Source organism: Tenrec ecaudatus, chromosome 7 (genome assembly GCF_050624435.1).
Source record: "Tenrec ecaudatus isolate mTenEca1 chromosome 7, mTenEca1.hap1, whole genome shotgun sequence".
NCBI lineage: Eukaryota > Metazoa > Chordata > Mammalia > Afrosoricida > Tenrecidae > Tenrec > Tenrec ecaudatus.
Genome location: NC_134536.1, coordinates 49,790,632 through 49,810,177, shown reverse-complemented (window position 1 = coordinate 49,810,177; position 19,546 = coordinate 49,790,632). Strand labels below are relative to the sequence as shown.

The 19,546-nt window shown below is 40.1% G+C and overlaps 1 pseudogene; it reads right to left on the bottom strand.

The window, feature by feature from the left end:
* Positions 1 to 10,296: 10,296 nt before the first annotated feature.
* LOC142453870 (U1 spliceosomal RNA) lies at positions 10,297 to 10,432 on the bottom strand (annotated as a pseudogene).
* Between the last annotated feature and the right edge of the window lie 9,114 nt (positions 10,433 to 19,546).

Sequence of the window (19,546 nt, the reverse complement as noted above, 5' to 3'; positions counted from 1 at the left end):
TTTTGAGAATGAAGATGGCAACAAATGTACAAATGTGTTAGACACAATGGATGGATGGATTGTGATCAGAGTTGTAGGAGACCCCAATAAAATGATTTTAAAAAGAAAAAAAAGTTACAGACTCAGAAACCCACAGGGGCATTTCTATCCTGCCCTATTAGGTCTCTATGTGCTGGAATTGACTTGATAGCAGTGAACTTGGTTTTGGTACTCAGAAAAAAAAATAATTATTACCAAATTTCAATACTAATGGTCATCTGGAAAGAATAAGACAGGAAAGTCTTAAAGCTGTTTTAAATGATTACTTTAAAAGGATTTATAATAAGTCGTCTTAGTGGACAAAGATCTCCTACTTCTTTGAGCGGGCCTGGGAGGAAGGATGGGCCTGGATGTGAGAGGAATTTGGGGAAAATGGGGCGGAGTTTTCCACGGAGCCTGGGCAGAGATTATACTTCCTCCAGGAGATTAACTAGGCTGCATAAAAGTGGCCTGATTTTGTTCTTCAGGCAGAGTTCCAGCTGCTAATTGAACAGTGGGGTGACTGAAAGTGTATGTTTTTTTTTTTTGGATTGTTGTTGTAATAAAGCAGTCTTCAAAGCAATGACAAAACATGGGCAAAATTCATGTCGCTGGCATGATTCCTTAAGCTGGGATAGGATGGCTTGACCAGAGATGTGAGCATGCCCACAGTTCCTACAGTGACTTGTTAGTTGTTTATCCAACTAAGCAGTGGTTTTCCAATCTGTGAAAGGGCTTTTGTGATGCTTATATAAAATCTTTCCCTGCGATGTAGACTGCTGTTGTTCCCTGCTAGCCAGCCAGCACCCACCCTGCACATGGCGCTCCCTAATCACGGTGGGATCAAAAGCCAGCGCATCCCACAAGAGCCTGTTATTGTTGGCTGATCACACTTACTCAAACTCATTGCCATTGAATCGATTCTGACTCATGGCATCCCTCTCGGACAGAGTAGAACTGCCCTCTGGGTTAGTCTGGGTACTTTAGAGAAACAAATCCACAGAAGCCCATACATATGAGTTTTACATAAAGGGTAAGTGCACATCAAGAAAACATCCCAACCCAGTGCTGCCCAAGCCCACAAGTCCAACATTAGCCCATATATCCAACATCAATCCACAAAGTCTCCATCCATCTCACAAAACACACACATCCTCCATCTCACAAAACACACACAATAATGACTTCAGGAGGAAAACGGAATCAGTGAGCGTGTAAGCATCTCAGCGCTGGCAGGTGTCTCCACACGGCTGCTCCAGCATCCAGGGCTGCATCGGGGTAGGTCCATGGGGCTTCTCCTCAGGGATGTCTCCCAGGAAGTGAGCCTTGCTAGTTGAAGCAGGGCACTGGCTAAGCAGCTGCACCCTGGTCCAACCATCAGAAAGCAAGAGACCCAAGAACTTGAAAGGTGAGGCTCACTGAGTCATTTATCCCTCTGCCCTTCAATTAACCCCACATGTGTTTATTGGCCAGGTTGGCACAATAAACATTAACTATCTCACCTAGACTATAACTCTTTATAGGAGTAGAAAGTCTCATTGGCTATTTTCAGAAGGATATTACTACATCTTGCTTCCTAGTTTTTCTTCATCTAGAACCTCCTCTGAAACCTGCTCAACATCATAGCAGCAAGCAACTTCTACCGCAAGAAGGTTGACAGCTGTTCACTTGGTACATCATCAGGAATCAAACCTGTGTCTCCCACACAGGAGGTGAGAATTCTACCACGGAACCACCAATGCTATGAAGAATAATCAAAACCCCAATCAAACGACAAAATAATAATTTATGAATTATGAAGGGCTCATGAGGGAGAGGAAGTGGGGAGGGAGGGGGAAAATGAGCAGCTGATATTAAGGGCTCAAGTAGAAGGCAAATGTTTTGAGAATGATGATGGCAACAAATGTACATATGTGCTTGACACACTGGATGTACATATGTATTGTGATAAGAATTGTACAAGCCCCCAATAAAATGATTTAAAAAACCCACCCACCCCCCTCCCCAATCAAACTCACTGCCATTGAGTCAATGCTGACTCATGGTTACCCTACATGTATCCATGATGCCACCAGAACTCCAAATACCACCAAGAATAGGCACTCAGAAAAGGGTACCTGTATCATTAAGTATCTAAATGCTAGATTTTTTACTTATACACAACGCCTTTATCTTTTATAGTTTGCTAAGATTAAAATTAATTTTTGATGCTTACCTTTATTTCGTCTCCAGTGGTTTTTCAAACTATATTTAGAACCATGCCACCTTATGAAATATAAGTCACAAAAATAGAGTCTGAATTTTTAATCCAGTTGTAGCTCCAGAGGATCTCACCATCTCAAAATAATGTTTCTTTCTCTATCCCAGGGCTTCTATCTATTTGTGGAAATTTATCATTATCTTTGAGTTACTTTTTCCACAATATTTTCGAAGCCACTTCAATATCAGAAGGGCTTTGCTTAGTTATGAAACAAAGCCAAAAAGAAGCCTCTTAGGGATGTAATCCCCATGTAAATTTATGTACGTGTGCCCGAAGGACCGCCTGGCCTCCTGTTCTCCCATGGTCTGATGTCATAAGGTAGCCTTGATGCTTTTTCTAGCTTTATTACATGAGTATTTATTCAGGATTTAACTTTCAAGCTATAACCAGCCTAAAATAAATGTCAAACCTTTCAAATTGTTTGGTAGAGCTTGGTTTTGAGAAAATAAAACAGCACCCTCTTGAGTGCGGGAAATGACACCCCAACAGAGGAAACAATGCAGTAATACCATGGACAGTGCGGGTGTATTTCCCAGAGCAAACACATGCTCTACATGCAATGGCCTTTGGAAATCTTACTAGATTTTCCCCTAGGAATTGTGGAGACAATTAGGGAATCAATTTGCTCTTACACCATCTTGACTAGTTCGATGCACTTGGTATATCTTCTCATTATCGCCACGTTTCAATTGGAACGGAGTGGATGAATGTAATTTCCTTTGCATTTACACATACCCACGGAGATGCGTACTTCATTTGAAGCTTGGCCCCATGCTCAAGGGAAGCATCCAGGCCTCTCTCAAGCCTCAAGAGGTTTGAAGTGAGATTCCACTTCTTGTTTTTCAAATCAGAGCAACCAGGACCCATCACCCAAATCAGGAAAAGAATAAAACACTGTTATTAGGCAGTGACCAATTACACTGATTCTAGGGGGTGAAAAATAGCAGACTTTTAAATCATACTCTTCGGCTCTTTTACTTTGGTTTCTATTCCAAAAATAATAAACCACCCTCCTTACTGGTAACAGCAATGAGGACAGCGTCTTACTAGGCCAAGGCCATTGTGTTTCTCTTTAAGAATGTAACAATGGCATTGGTGGAGCTTTGAGCTTAACATGTCGACAGTGAATTCCTTTAAAAACACCTTTTTATAAAATTGAAAAGTGAAAATAATCCACTCCATTATAAACACACACTTGAAAGGGGACCGCTGAGCTTAGAGTCAGAGGCTGGCTTTGATTCTCACACAGCCCTAAGACCACTGCCTGCAAAACTTTGGGCTTCTCACTCAGCTTCTCTGAGTTTACTTCGTTTATTTAAGGAATGGATGTAAAAATGATAGTAACATGCAACTCACAGAATATCACCATGAGGATATATATCTACATACATGTAAAATGTAGTTAATATAATATAGAGATACCTTTAAATATATGCATTACATGTAACAAATATTTTAGGAGTAATAAGATATGCTTAATATCTGATTAAAATTTTTATTGTATTGTTTTTGAGACTATGCACTTCAAAACATCTTTGAATTCTCTACTTTCTGTAAGTACCATTCATTGAATTTAATTAAATTCTTGGAGTGGTGCCACCACTCTCTCCATCCCCTGTTAACATAAACTTGCTGCTCCCTCACAAAATCTCTTGAGCTACTGTTGTCAGTCTGAAGCCATACAAGTAGTTTTAAAAGAGTACAACAATCGAGGCAGCTATTGCTGCGTACCTTAAACTAGTACTTTATAGGAAGAAAACTCCATGGGACGCTATATTATTCTTAAGCACTACCTTGAGAGAGCTTGTCACCCTCTGATGGCTTATGTGTTGCTATAACACTGGAAAGTATGCTATAAGAAAGGTCATTTGTGGTGGACAGATTTTAGTGGATCTTCAAAATAAAATAGACTAGGGGGAAGAAAGAGGTGATTCATTTCTTTAAAAAGTTGCAAAACCTTGTCTGATATAGTGTCATATGATCAGTCCCTCGTCATGATGGAAACTCTCAACTAAGACTAGAGCAGAACGATTGCCCCCAAACAGTCAACCTCGATGAGGTGAATGAAGCAGAAATCTCAGAACCGTCACTTACTGATGTGACATGAGTCAAAATGAGAAGAAACAGTTGTGAGGTACTAATTGGAAGGTGCATTGTACCATACATGAATCTAGGGAAATTAGAAGTCATCAAAAATGAAGTGGAACAAATAAAGATCGATATCCTAGGTGTTAGTGAGCTAAAATAGACTGGTATTGGCCGTTTATTTTTTAAAGATCATTTTATTGGGGGCTCTTACAGCTCTTATAACAACCCATGCATCAATTGTAGCAAGCACATTTGTACACATGTTGCCATCATTAGTTTCTAAACATTTCGTTTTATTTGAGCCCTTAGTATCACTCCTTCTTTTATCCTCATTCCCCGTTCCCACCCTCATGACCTCTTGATAAATGATAAATGATTATCATTTTAATATCTTTCACCAACTGCTATCTCGCTTCCCTTGTAGTTTCTTGGCCTCTCGTCTACCCACCTTCCCCCTATCCTTCTGCTATGCTAGGCCCATTTCTGTTCCTGAGGGGCTTAACTGGCCTGGATTCCTTGTGTCCTGAGCTCTTATCTGTACTTGCAAATATGCTCCAGCCTAGCCTGCAGCGAAAGGCAGGATTGGGGTTATGATAGTGGGGGGTGGGGTGAGGAAGCCTCAAGGAACCAGAGGAATATTGTATGTTTCATCGTTGCTATGCTGTGCCCTGGTTGATTCATCCCTTCCTTGTGACCCTTCTGTGAGGGGATATCCCATTGTCTACAGGTAGGCTTTGGATCTCTGCTCTAATCCCCCCACTCCGGTCTTGTTCACACAATGTTGTTTGTTTGTTCTCTGTTGCCTATGATCTGATCCTGTCCATACCTCATGATCACACAGGCTGGTGTGCTTCTTCCATGTGGGCTTGTTGCTTCTCTGCTAGATGGTTGCTTGTTTAACTTCAAGTCTTTAAGATCTCAGATGCTATATTTTTTTATAGCCGGGCATGATCAGCTTTCTTCACCACATTTGCTTGTGTGCCCATTTTGTCTTCAGCGATTGTGCTGGGAGGGTGAGCATCACAGAATGTCAGGTTATTAGAACAAAATGTTCTTGCATAGAGGAGGACTTGAGAAGAGTCTCAAAGTCGTTCCACTTCCTCAATGTATTGGGTATTAGCCATTTTAAATTAGACAAGCATATATTCTATTATGCTGGGAATGACAAATATAGAGTAATGGTATCACAAGCACCATTAAAAGCACATTTCATTTTTAAATAAAATATAATAAAATTAATTTAAAAAGCCACATTTGAAGATGTGTCTGAAGAAAAGTGGTGTCAGTGAAAATAGATAATCTGTGCACCCTACAAGGAAGACTGATTGATGTGACTATTATTCCAATTTATATGCCAATCACTAGTGTCAACGATAAGGAAATGGAAGACTTTTCACTAACTTTTGTTGTCAGAATTTGATTAAACATGGTATCAAGGTTCGTTAGTAATTAATTGTGATTGGAATGCAAAAGGTGGAAAAAGCAGTTGAAAAATAATGACCTTCATGATAAAAAGCACATTTGAAATCAAATGATAGAATTTTGCAATGAGCTGTTTATTGGAAATATCTTAAAAAAGGGAGGTATACTAGTGAAACTTACTAGATGGAGCATACAGGAATCCAAGTGGCTGTACTCAGGAAAGAGAATCACAGCAATCTTAAAGGACAGCGAAGAATTGTTGCTGTCGGTTTCTAAGACTATACATTTTTATGAAAACAGAAAGCCTCATCTTTCTCTGAGTGGGTGGTGAATTTGAACTACTGACCTTGTAGTTATCATCCCAAAGCATAATTCACTACACTCTGAGGGTCACTGTGAGTTGTCAATGGCAGTGAATTTTTTTGAGAATGGAAAAAAGACAATGGAGCTTAATATCATCAGTCAGGACAATACCAGCACCAACTGCAAAATTGCTCATAGAGAGTGTAGATTGAAGCTGAAGAAAATTAAAGAGTCAACATTTGGCAAAATGTAACTGTGAGTATATCATAATTTAACTGAGAGAAAGTACAGTATTGTGGTGAAATGTGCAACCACCTGGAATTAGAAAGGCTGAAAGGGAGACTATAATATGTTCAGCATATCTCAAGCTGAAAGAATGGAAGAAAAAACTTCAAGCCTTGAGTTGTAAGGCTTGTTTGAGGGATTGTTTTGGCAAATATTTGACGTGGGAAATTAAAACAATATGGAAGAAATACACAGGAGGATTATACCCAAAGACATGTTAAATGTTTAACTACTTCAAAAGATGGTAAATGATAAAAAAAAGCAGTGGTAATAATAAAGGAAGAAGTTATAGCTGTGTGGAAGGAATTGCGTGTCATGGGTGCAGCTTTTCACCAAACTGGGTCAATCTTTGTCCTAACGGGATATTCGGAGATACGAGACTATATGACAAGAGCCTGCTGAATCAGGCGACACAACTTTGCTTTCTGAAAGGACTTGAAGTAGCTGCTGATGAAGATCAAAGACCACAGTCTTCAGTCTGGTTTTCACCTCAATATAAAGAAAACAACAACAAAAACCCCCCCCTCACAATTAGACCAATAAGCAAGAGCACAAAAAATGGCGAAAAGTTTGAAGTTGTCAAGGATTTCATTTTACTTTATGACACCTAACAATAACATATTATTGTTATAGTCTTTTTTAATGTTCAAATTGCTTTTAAAATGAGTTGTATATACATCCCCACAATTAGTTCTAGAGTTCTTTCCCCACTCCTGCAGTCACTGTTTGCTCCCCACCTCCCTTCATGCTCTCCACCCCACTCCTCCTTCTACATCCCCAATAAACTGTTACATCTGTTCTTGTCTCTATGCATCCAATCCTTCTGTGCTTTTCAACCTGGGAAGCCCAACAATAGCAATAAGAAACAAAACCAAAACAAAATGGCAAGAAGAAAATAATAACACATATATAAAAATACAAATAAAGCATAATAATGAAAAGACCCCCATTGATATTTAACAGCCAGAGAAGAAATTTCTTTTCTGGAGCAGTTGAGAAAAACTTACACATAGAGCAAATTCAGGCTGGGTCAAGAGGTAGGTCAGCTGACCAAGTATCATATTATAGCATGAATCATCTGATTTGATCCACCATAATCAAATTTGTAACAACAACAACAAAAAAACCCCAAAGAAACAAAAAAGAAAAACATCGTTACTCATTCCCCCTGGGGTATAAGACGATTACATTGATAGCATCAGTAATTTTTCCAGTGACATAGAATTTGAGATACTGTTGATATGGGGAGTTTATGTGAGTATAATCCAACTGTGGGCTTCAATCCATGAGTTGCTGCTTTGTACAGCTTTACTTCTGAATTGATTGGCATCTGCTTACAGTGAACATGGGGAATGGTGCTGGGAGACATTTTCCTGTGTCACTTCTTACAGGTGCAGACCCTTGCCTAACAGATTATAACCTGTCATGTTAATTCAAGGGGAGCATTGAGGTACTAAATATATTGTGGTTCTGTGTCTCCTTTCATTGGTCATCCACTAAGCCACCAGAGGATTAATGACAGTCATTTCCAGTCTTGTGGGAGCCACCCTTTGCTTCCTCTCCCATCAGCGTATTCCAGTCCTAAATCCCAGGGTGCAGGTAGTTTTCAGGTAGAGCTCAGTTCATTCAGTCGGGCTTCTATGCTGTGTTCTTTGGGCATGACCCGTGGGGGATGCTATATTGCCTCTAAGACCAGTGTCTAAAGTCATTGTGGTGCTTAGTCCACGGTGTGGTTCTCTGAGGGTTGGGTAGAAACACACTATTATTAATGTTTTTAAAGTGTGTTTGGACTGTTTGGTCATTGGGTGCTCTTGAGTCATTTTCAATTCATGTTCTTGTTGTTAGGTGTTGGCTCTTACTTATCGTGACCTTAGATACAACAAAAGAAAACACTGCCCCATCCTGCATGTTCACAACAGCTGTTAGGCTTGCGCCCATTGTTACAGCCACTGTGTCAATCCGTCTCATCAAGGAATGACTGCCTCTTGATTCATGTACAGATTTGGCATGAGCACAATGAAGTATTTGGGGATTTCCATTCTTTTAAAGATTGTCACTAGTTGATTATGATCCGCACACTTGAATGTCTTTTTTTAAAAACATTTTATTAGGGGCTCATACAACTCTTATCACAATCCATACATATACATACATCAACTGTATAAAGCACATCCGTACATTCTTTGCCCTAATCATTTTCAAAGCACTTGCTCTCCACCCAAGCCCCTGCACCAGGTCCTCCTTTTGTTCCCCTGCCTCCCCGCTCCCCGCTCCCCCAGGAGCACTTGATAATTCACAGATTGTTATTTTGTCATATCTTGCTGAATGTCTTTTTACCATCAGTAAAACACAAGTAAACGTCATTTCCTGGTATTCCCTATGTGCAACAGAATACAATGCTCCCTGTCATCTAGCATAATCACATGGCTATTTTGAATCTCATGGTGTAGCTGCCGTGTCAGTTCATCTCCTTGGTGGTCATGTTCTTTCTAGCTGACCCTCTATCAAGCAGGTCCTTTCCCAGGGACTGGTCTCTCCTGACAACAACACAGCCACAGTAAGTATACGAGACGAAGCCTGGGCATTCTTACTTCGAATGAGTGCACTAGCTGTACTTTGTCTGCTAGCTGCAGCCTCAGGAACACTAAGGAGCAGATTTACTCTGGCTGAAAAGGGTGCTATAGTTTGGAATTGACTTGATAGTTCTAGACTTGGTTTGTTCTAAATTAAAATAAAAATCCTAGATTTTGCCATGACAGACCTATTAGAATGCACTTTGTACCATTAAAGAGCTGCATGCTCCTTGCTAAGGAGATATTATTCTTTTATCATTATTAAAATGATGTTTTCTTTTTTATGATGTGAGACTATGGGGAATCCTTGTGAGAGACTTTACTACTGTTGGGTAGAAAAGAAAACAAGAAAAATAAAGAAAAAAAATCCTATTCAGCCATATGTTCAATATTTGCTATTGATCACAGCAAGAACTGAGTGCAAGCGTAGTTGTTCCAGCATGACCACATCTCCATTCCTGGAGAAAGCGCTCCATGTCCTCAGGTGCTGACAAGGGGTCACAAATGATGGACAGGACACTCGGACAGACATGTAACTGCAGTGTGATAATCAGTCACTTCCTCTAAATGACACTCCTGCTGTCATGTGCATCAGTTTACAGAATAAGAGTTCTCAGAAAACATTTGGAACAAATGTGCAGTCTTAAAAAATATGTCATATTTTATTCAACCCCCAAAGTGACAGGCTTATTTCATTTTATGCAAAACATGCAAGAATATATATTATTTTTCTGGAAGAAAAATATTCAACTAAAGTCAACATGTTTTGCTTTTCACAAGTTATAATGTGATATATAAATAACCACATCCATCAATAAGTTCAAAATGCAAATGCATAGCAAAAGAAACACGGCTCATCTTCTTTTAATTTTTGGATTTGTAGAAAAGAACAGCATCTTGATTCTGTCAACTTGCAGATTATGCAGAGCAGGCAACTTACTAAAGCTCTCTGGGCTCCCAATTAGTCACCCACAAAATGCAAACCACACCAGTCCAACAAGATGCAGTGAGAATTAAACTAAGAACATAAAAGTAAAGCATCTGGTATGCATATATGTGTGTATATATATGAAAAGACTATATATATTCTTTTCTTTCCTTCTCTGAATTATATAGTAGTTATTCTCTTTTTATACGTAGGTTGTACCCAACGCCAAGATTTTAATTAGACATTTCTGGAGATTCATCTGTAGCCAACTATGAATAAGAATTTGGTAGTATCAGTCAAACATGCCTCCATGTATATTCAAAAATGTTTCATAAGAACATTGAGGATGGTTGGAAGTACTATCATTAACTCTTTGTCTACGTCCCCACTTAGTTATTATTGTTTTAATTCTGTCCCCAGTACCACAAATTATGCAGCCAAGCTTCTCGTGTGTGGGGAAACTGCAGAGGTCAGCACACCCGTAGTGCTATAGGTGAGCCTCCCTCTGAGAAACCCACCTTCATGATCATGGGACCTCCCTTGCCAGGTAAGTATGCCTCCCCACTTTAATAAGCAGCCCACTTCAAACCTAGAAGAACTGTCAGACTTCTCTTAGACTAAGGAGTAGAGTTGGGCTTATTATTAAATGTTACACAAATATGTGCATGGATGTAAATGTTTGCTTAGTCAAACTTTGGTACTCAATTTGGATGACATTGGCTGACCCTTATTTGACCTGCTGCATAAATTTCAAGTCAACTTGGTAATGTAGGGGATTTTTGCAATGTCAAAACACAATGCTCATTCAATCCTCTCTGGGCTGCTCTGGTGATTGTAAGAGTTATAAATTTTAGATCTTTGATCTCCAGCCTCCAGTTCATCCCTGGTCCTGGGTGACTTTCTGGTAAAAGGAAGTCCCTCCATTTGGCTTCCCAGACTAGCCACAAAAGAGTGTTCATGTGGTGGAAGTTTTCCCTGGGTAGCTTTCCACTGAGGTCAACAAGGAGTCTCTGCCTCATGATTTACTGATGCGTCCCAAAGATGTCACTTTTCTTATCAGTTAGCCAGAGAGCAGCCCCGCCAGGGCACCAGGAATTGGCCTAGATCAAGCAAGCCGAGCTCCGTTGCTGAGGGAAAATGCTGGTCTATATACCTTCCTAAAGGAGGCCCACCGCTCATTCGGCACTGACTAATTGGAAAATAAAAGATGTTTTTGCAATCCAGGATTACATTGTCACTTAATAACATCTATGACTAATAGAATGAAAAATTAAAAACAAAACAAACCCCACGAGTCGACAAGCATCAATGGTTCCTCACATTCAGCTTAAGCAGACCTCACCGCCTGGGTATGTTGAATTCACTTTTTCCTTTCCTTTTTGGATGGCAATGCATGGAATGCTCTGTGTAAACAAAGTCAGGGCACCAGTAGTTCCACTTAATTTCCTCAACCCTTTGTTTGCTACTCCCTTTCCCTTTGACTACTGAAGGACCAGGTCAGGGTCACCCAGAAGGAGTGCCACGGATTCATGAAGCGCAGCTCAAGGAATACTCTCATCTGCAGTTACACACACACGCACATGCACACACAATTACAATGGAATATCCACTTGTGAGAATTGAAAGAACACTCAGCTTTTAAAATGAAATCAAACATTTTATGAAACATGAAGGGAATATAATGGGGAACATTTTTGTATGAGTTAAAAGTGAATTAGATATTGGCCAGTGTTCTAAAAAGAATGCAGGATTAAGACTATAGAAAATCATGTCAATTCATACCCACCCCTGCCTCACCCCACTGAATTTTGTTTTTCAGTCCTTCCTTATTGTGTTTTTGATCACTCGTGATACTTTTCTTCTAGTGAATTTTGGGATCAACATTCTTATTTCTAATAACCTAAACACAATTTACCTAATGAAAAATGTCACACTGAAACATATAGCTTTAATTTCATTTATGTATAACACTCAAAATGAACATTTAGCTAAAATAAGCCACTAGTTGCTGTCAAATTGGTTCTTACTTGTGGCAAACCCCTGTGGGCCATAGGGGTTTCGGGGTGCCCACTGTTTTGGAAGTAGGCCTTTTTCTGAGGCACTTCTGGGCAAATTTGAAATGCAAATCTGTTTGTTTAGCAGGCAAGTGTGTGAGCTATTTGTACCACCCAGGGGCTCCAAACTACAGGCAGACCCCAACTTAACACATGTGAGTTACAATGAGCACGTGTGTGTGAATTGTGTATTTTTTAATGTCTGTGGGCATATATGTAAGCAGGCCTGGTGGCCTAATAGATTACAAATTGGGCTGCTAACCGTAAGGTTGGCAGTTCAAACACTAGCTGCGCCACTTCATGGGAGAGAGATGAAACGGTTTCCAGCCTTAGAAACCCATGGACACTGTAAGTCAGAATCTACTTATGTCGTGCATTTGGGTCTTAGGGGCTTGTATTAAAATACATATGTGTAGTTTCATATATAATGTTTCCAGCCTCCAAATATTAGTGAGGTCAGACTTTAAAAGATACTGACAAAAGGCAAAATGTGAAACAAACAGAGAGGAAATATTCAACTTACATCGGAACTGATTTATGATCCCATCAGAAGCGTACCTGCCATAAGTTGAGGACAAGTTTATCCTACTTCCCAAGAAGATTTTGAGTTAGAAGACTAAAAGCGAAGTCAAAGGCTGTCTTCAGTAAGCAGGTTTAATATATTTGAACGTGTAAGCAATGGGCTAGGTGGAGCCAGACAATAAGGATGAGTCAGCAAACACAGGATGTGTCATTTTCTGATCCCATTAATTTAAACTACTAAGCAAAATAAACACAACTCTTCTCATCTTCAAAGCACTTTATAAAAGAAAACAGAATTAAGTGCCATAATACTAGTGTGATTTCCATTTTGCTGATGAAGAAACTGATGAGAAAGTCTCTCTTCATAAGGCCACAGATGAACTTGGACAATGTAGGGATTAGAGAAAGGGCTCTCTGCCCTGGCTTTACCAGGGCTCGGCTCTCCCTGGATCTCCCAAAATGGCCCTGGTGAGTCATCCGAGAGGGAGGATCTGGTTGCCACATGGATGTAAATGAGCTTGGCGTCTCCTGGAGCCCAGAATGGATGGTTCAGTTTGAGTAATGGACAGTCTCAGGATAACACAGATGAACATGAGTAAAAGCCTGATTGGCGCAAATAAATGCTTTAAAATATTTGCAGTGCCATTCGAGAAAAATTCAAAGCACAGTAATAAAAGGAAAGCTGATCTGTTTGGAGCACTGTTCAGGAAATTCAAGTTTACAGTGCTGAAATTTGTCTCCACGATGAAAGCTGTCAAGTCTGAAAAATACACCCAGTTGTAGACAACTTTCCGAGACAACTTTTCTGACTTGATCGATTGGAGTGGCTTGATTTTCTGTTATTTTTTGCTGCTCATTTGCAAATGGAAATAAAATAGCCTAAGGTTCTCCGTATGCATTTTGAGTTGGATTTTTTTTCTTTCTGTTACAAAGGCATGATTTTTTGTAAGACAGACTAGACTTAGTAGCTGTTCAGCATCAGAGATATGTACGCAGCTGTAAAAAGTTCTACCACTACAGCCACGAACGAGCACATGAACCAATGGCTTCATCCTCTTGGCCTCAACCCTCTACAACGCCCCCCCCCCCAACTATGCATGAATATGACATTCATTATATTCCAGCCAGAAACAAGTGAAGATTTCCCCTGGAGTCTAAAAGAGCTGAGTATTTTGCTTGGTGTCTTTGGAATAAGGTGTCTTCAAAGCAACATAGACCAGTTCCCATATAAATAAATGTCACACCCACCAACTGCAAAGAGAATTATCCATTAAGTAAATCACGGACACTGTTTACATTTCTCTGGCTATACTAGCAATAATTTTATTTTTAAGATAAAAAGCCCAAGTACTGCTGATTTCCAGAAGAAAGATCGTCGATGTTGCAATAAATGTTGCAATCTGTAATGTTTTCCAAATTAACAACCAGGAGGTTGTCAGAACCAAGTCAGCATGACACTGCTAAGCGTGAAGCACTGTAAAGAATGGACTTGTCACGTCATGGTTTTCCCATAGCTGATTTTAAAAAATATAATTCTGAAACAAATGAGAAGTATTCCTAGTTATAAGTTGTTCTCACAACTTTTGATGCTGCTCTTAGATGACACTTTGCTTTGACGCTGGTGCTTCTGTTCGGCCACTTACAGAGCCCGAGGAGGGTTTCTCCCAGCAGAAGGAGGAGGACGGCGTCGTGAGGAAGCTTTTTGCACGGCCCATCAAGGGCTACAGCATCGCAGCTGTGAACACATGGGGACTCTCCAGAATAAGCTCTCTTTGCCTCTCTCCCAGGCCTTGTCCCTCTGTGGGGTGCACATCACACAGCGTGTCTATTCTACGTGTTGGCAAGATAAGCGAATTGACTTTGGAAGAATGGCAGGGAAATAGAAATCCACAGGAATGGGAACAAGTGCTTCCACAGAGAGTGGGTCTCATGAAACACCAGCAGGTGTTAATTGAAGAGTGCCAGAGAGGACTCAGACCAACGTTACTTACAAAACTAAACCAGACTCACTGCCATCGGTGCTGACTCAAAGGGAACGCTTGTGGGCTTCTGAGACTGTAGCTGTTTACTGGAGGAGAAAACCTGGTCTTTCTTTCTTGGAGCTGCTGGTGGTTTCAAACTGCCAACCATGTAGATCGCAGCCCAACGTATAACCACTATGCCAGCAGGGCTCCTTTAACAGTACCCACACCAACCTTAAATCAGAGATTCGGTTTATTAGTGTGTCTTGCACCTGTGCTAGCTTAGTGTTTGGGCCTGCAGAAGTCCCAAATGAGGAGCCCTGGTGGTACCATGGTTCCGTGTTCTATTGCTAACTGGGGAGTCAAGTGTGGATGAGATGCACTTCTTAGGAGGAATTTGTAAGAGAATGGAAAACAAAGTACTGCAAAAAAAAAAAAAAAAGATGCTCCAAGAAATATAGAGTGGTGTGAGGGGCGATGCTGGGAGAGTGGAGGGTGAGTGGGTTGGAAAGGGAGAACTGATTACAAGGATCCACATGTGATCTCCTCCCTGGGAGATGGATGGCAGAGAAGGGAGGGGGAAGGGAGACTCCAGATAGGGCAAGATATGACAAAATAACAATGTATAAATTACCAAGGGCACATGAGGGAGGCGGGAGCGGGGAGGGAGGGGAAAAAAAAGAGAACCTGATGCAAAGGGCTTAAGTGGAGAGCAAATGCTTTGAGAATGTTTGGGGCAGGGAATGTGCAGATGTACTTTATACAATTGATGTATGTATGGATTGTGATAAGAGTTGTATGAGCCCCTAATAAAATGTAAAAAAAGAAAATGATTAGGGCAAAGAATGTACAGATGTGCTTTATACAACTGATGTATGTATATGTATGGATTGTGATAAGAGTTGTATGAGCCCCTAATAAAATGTTAAAAAAAAAAAGAAATATAGAGTGAGGTAGAAGGATGTGCTAAAAGATCACTTAACATGATGCACCACTTCCCGCCGGTTCTGCTGATTCGTTTTATCCAGATTGAGTAAGAGTTGCAAGCTTTCAACAGATTACAAGATACCGAGATATCAATTTTTAGGTCAAATTTTCCCCGAATGATAGATTACATCGGAAGAATTTCACATTTGTATAAGTTTGGAAAGATGAAGGCTGATATATTAACCTGTGTTTATAGTCGAGAAGAGAGATGGGTTGAGGAAAACAAACAGGACTATGAACACATTGAAAATACTTCAGTAATTAGCATCTTAGGTCATGGTGAGGTAGCAGCTACAGTTCTTGCCCATAGTGTTTCTACTCCAGTAGCAACAGAGGAGCCTTGGTAATGTAGTGGGTTTCCTGTTGGATCAGCAGCTTTGTACCATCATTGTGGAAAATGACATGGAGCTCCCTCAAATGACTGGGAATAGAAATTCCATATGGGCCAGCCTCTGCTGGGCATATGCCTCAATTAAGTAGGAGCCATACTCTGAACAAATATATGTAATCCCATGTTCATCTTGACACTGTTGAAAATAGCATGACGTCGGAAACAGTCCAAATGCCCATCAGCATAAAAATAGACAAAGTAATTTTGGTACATACACACAATGGAATACTAGGCAGTGCTGAAAAACAGAGATGAAACCACACAGCACCTCATGACATGGGTGGACCTGGAGAACTTTATGTGTAGTGAATTCAGTAATCACAACAAGAGAAAGATTGTATGAGACCACTACCATAGGGATAAAAACTAAGCCAAAGGCTTGCATACCAAAGGGAAGCACAAGGGTGGGAAGAAGCAGCAAAGGATAGGAGGGCTGACAGGCGGTGACCTGGATGAAAGGACGGATGTAGGGCCACAACAGGGAAAATGGAAGGTGAGGTGGAATAGAATATAGGTGGTGATTGGGGGTGCTGATGAGTGGTGTAGATTGTTGGATGCAGAGCTAAGGTTTTGAAATGTAGTCTCCCAAGTTCATTCATAGTAAAAAAAATCATTTAAAAATGATAGAAAACAAAAATGGAAAGAATAATAAACAAAAACTAAAATGAAAAAAAAGAAAGAAAAATCAGTGGTGCAAACGCATCAGCTGCTCCTAGGGAGAATAATGAGATATTGCCTCTTGCAAAACTTTCTGCTCTGTTCTACAGGGTTGCTCTGAATTGGAACGGACTGGAATAAACGGTGGTGTCCCACTCTGAATGGCAGCTGAAAGCGTCAGTTTGAATGCGTGCTGCTCTCAAGAGGTCGGCCAATAACCCAATGTCCCCCACCAGGCCCCTGAAACTTCTAGGAGGAAAGCCTGTGGCGGGACTTTGGGAGCAACGCTGCTGTAAGACTGTCAAGAGCAGCACACCTTCCAGACTGTACTGTCACTGCCACCGTCGAATGGAGGGACGGCTCGCTTTTCCTATAGCCAGGTCAAAATACCACCGGAAACTGCTTTTGTTGCTGTGCAATGTGGACTTGCCCTTATTTAGAAAGACAATTACTGAAGTGGGTTGAATAGGTTGAAAGCCCCGAATAGAACATGTCAGGGTAAAATATTTGGATAAAAAATAAATGCAAAATCAAATTTCCTGCCATGAAGTCGATTCCCACCCATCTGAACAATGCTGCCAAATTTATCCATGGAATAGACCTATATACCAACCATAAAAATAACTGACAAATTCAGATTTAACAAAACTCGCTGGTAGAGGAAATATGTTAATCTGGTATAAAAACATGTATAACTGTAAATATGTAATCCCAGGGTAGATATTTGACTTTTGCCTGATTTCATGTTAATTACAGAGATGAACTTTCAATGTATATTTTTGGACCAAATACAATGCTACTGAACCGTTCATTATTTCCATTCTCTTTTCACCTTAGTGTAGTCAACGGGAGCCCTAGTGATGTGGTGGATTACGAGTTATGCTGCAAACCACAAGGTCAGGAGTTCCAAACCACCATCTGCACAACAGGAGAAATTCCAGCCTGACCTATCGGGTTGCTATGAGTCAGAACTGAGTCAATCACAGTGAGAGAGGCACTGCTGTCTGTTTCCTGGAATTCTGCTGTGCTCAGTTATTAAACTTGTTTAAACTGTTTTATAGTCAGACATTTGTATGTTGCCCTCCTTCATTGAGAGTGGGACTTTGTCTTACTTCTTTCTATCTTCTCACTATCCTTCATAATGTATACTTTATATCAAGTAACTACTCAATTAAAAGTTACCAAATTGCAGACCTATGTCTGACATTGTCAGGGAATATTATTGTAAGTTTACCCTGACTACCAAATACCACTGTTTGTACAAATAGTGTCTGGTCATGCGAGGACTTATTCTATACAAGTGAATAATCCATGTTTTGTGATAGGTAGTTAGCCTACACTTGTTAATCTCCCCCCTCAAAGGTGTGTTAAAATTACTACCATGTATTAATCAATTACACTATAAACTGGAGGTCCTTTATTCCAGGGAGATGATCGATAAGATTCTTTACCATAAATTAACAAGGATGTCTCGAAAGGGAACCAGAGGTAGATAAAAAACACAGATTCAGGAATGGATTTGGGGCTTGTACTTAATCTTAGCTCCAATCTAAGAAAAATCAGTTCTTATGTCATGGCCCTGTGTGATACTGACCCTCATGAAGGAAGCACAGACGATACGGGTGCTAGAGTAAAGTAGAGTGAAGAAATTAGATGGTGCCCGGCTATCAGAAAGAATAGCATCTGTGGTCTTACAGGCTTATTTCCAAACAAGAAGCCATCTAAGTGTGACCCCCAACTAAGCCCTTATGGAAAAAGTACACCAACATCCTTGATCCAAGGATTGTAAATTATATAATCCAATTCTGAAGGAGGGAATTGTTCCAGAGGATAAATTGTGAGCATCTGGTTTGCAGAAGGCTTTGGATGACAGTGGAAGCCCAAAATACATTTGCAGCATCTACCTAGGGACTAAGCCTCCAATGAGTTCCCTCTAACTACAAATGAGGATGGGAATAATCTGATTTTAAGACAGAAAGTATTGGAGAGATGACTATAGTAGATTAAAATGCTAAATCTGATTTGAATGGTTAAAACCTTGTTACTCGATCTCCCTTCTGATACATTTTGTGCTTGATCTGGTTTCTGGGTTTTTTTTCTTTCTTATTTGGGCTTATTTCTGTTGTATTTTATCATTGTTGGTAGCCTTCTTGACTCTCTTTTATGTATTTTTCTATGTTTTCTGGTCTATGGAACCCATAATAGATAAATCTCTCGAGACAACCAATAGAATAAGAGTTCCTGGGGGGTGTGGAGAGGCAGGTGGGGGCAGGTAATGGGGAGTTGATTTCAAGGTGGTCAAGAAGGAAGAAAATGGTTGGAACTGATTATGGTAGCAATTGGACAACACAGCTTGATATGATTAATTATGGAATGTTATGATGTCTGGATTAGCTCCTAATAAAACAATTTGAAAAAGAAAGCTACCAAATTTAATTCAGGTATACAATAGAAGCTAAAAGCATCTAAATATTAAAAAATAACAATCACTTGGATTTATAGACTCTATCTTCTCTAATACCTAATTCAGGAGACATGATATCACAGTGATTTACACTCAGCTACTAAGCAAAAGGCTGTGGGTTCAAATCTACCAGCTGCTCTTGAGAAGAAAGATGTGACAGTCTGATTCTAAAAATATCCCAACCTTGGAAACTCTATGGAGGGGGGGGGGGCGCACCTACTATATTGTGTAGGGTCACTGTAAGTCAGAGTTGGTTGGATAAATCTTTTTTAAAAATAACTAATTTGGATGGTCTCGTTTGATTTCATTATGACCCCATAATAAAGACTTTCATTTCTTGCCAAAAGAAATGAAAAACAGAGTTTGGGAAGAGATGCTGAACAAATGTTGTAAATGTTAGTAATGAAAGGGTCAATACTCTGACTTATCAAAAGCAAGTTCCAGATTCCTACATATCAAAAACAAGACAGGGTCGGTCTTCTTGTTGATGTACACAAAAGCCCAAGGGTTGGCATTTACCTGGATGCCTTTAATTGTCCCAGGTCACATATTGCACAAACTGTTTTATAGCATCTAGATTACCTCAGTAATATCTCCTTGATAATCGATGTTCAGTTCATATAATACAATGAG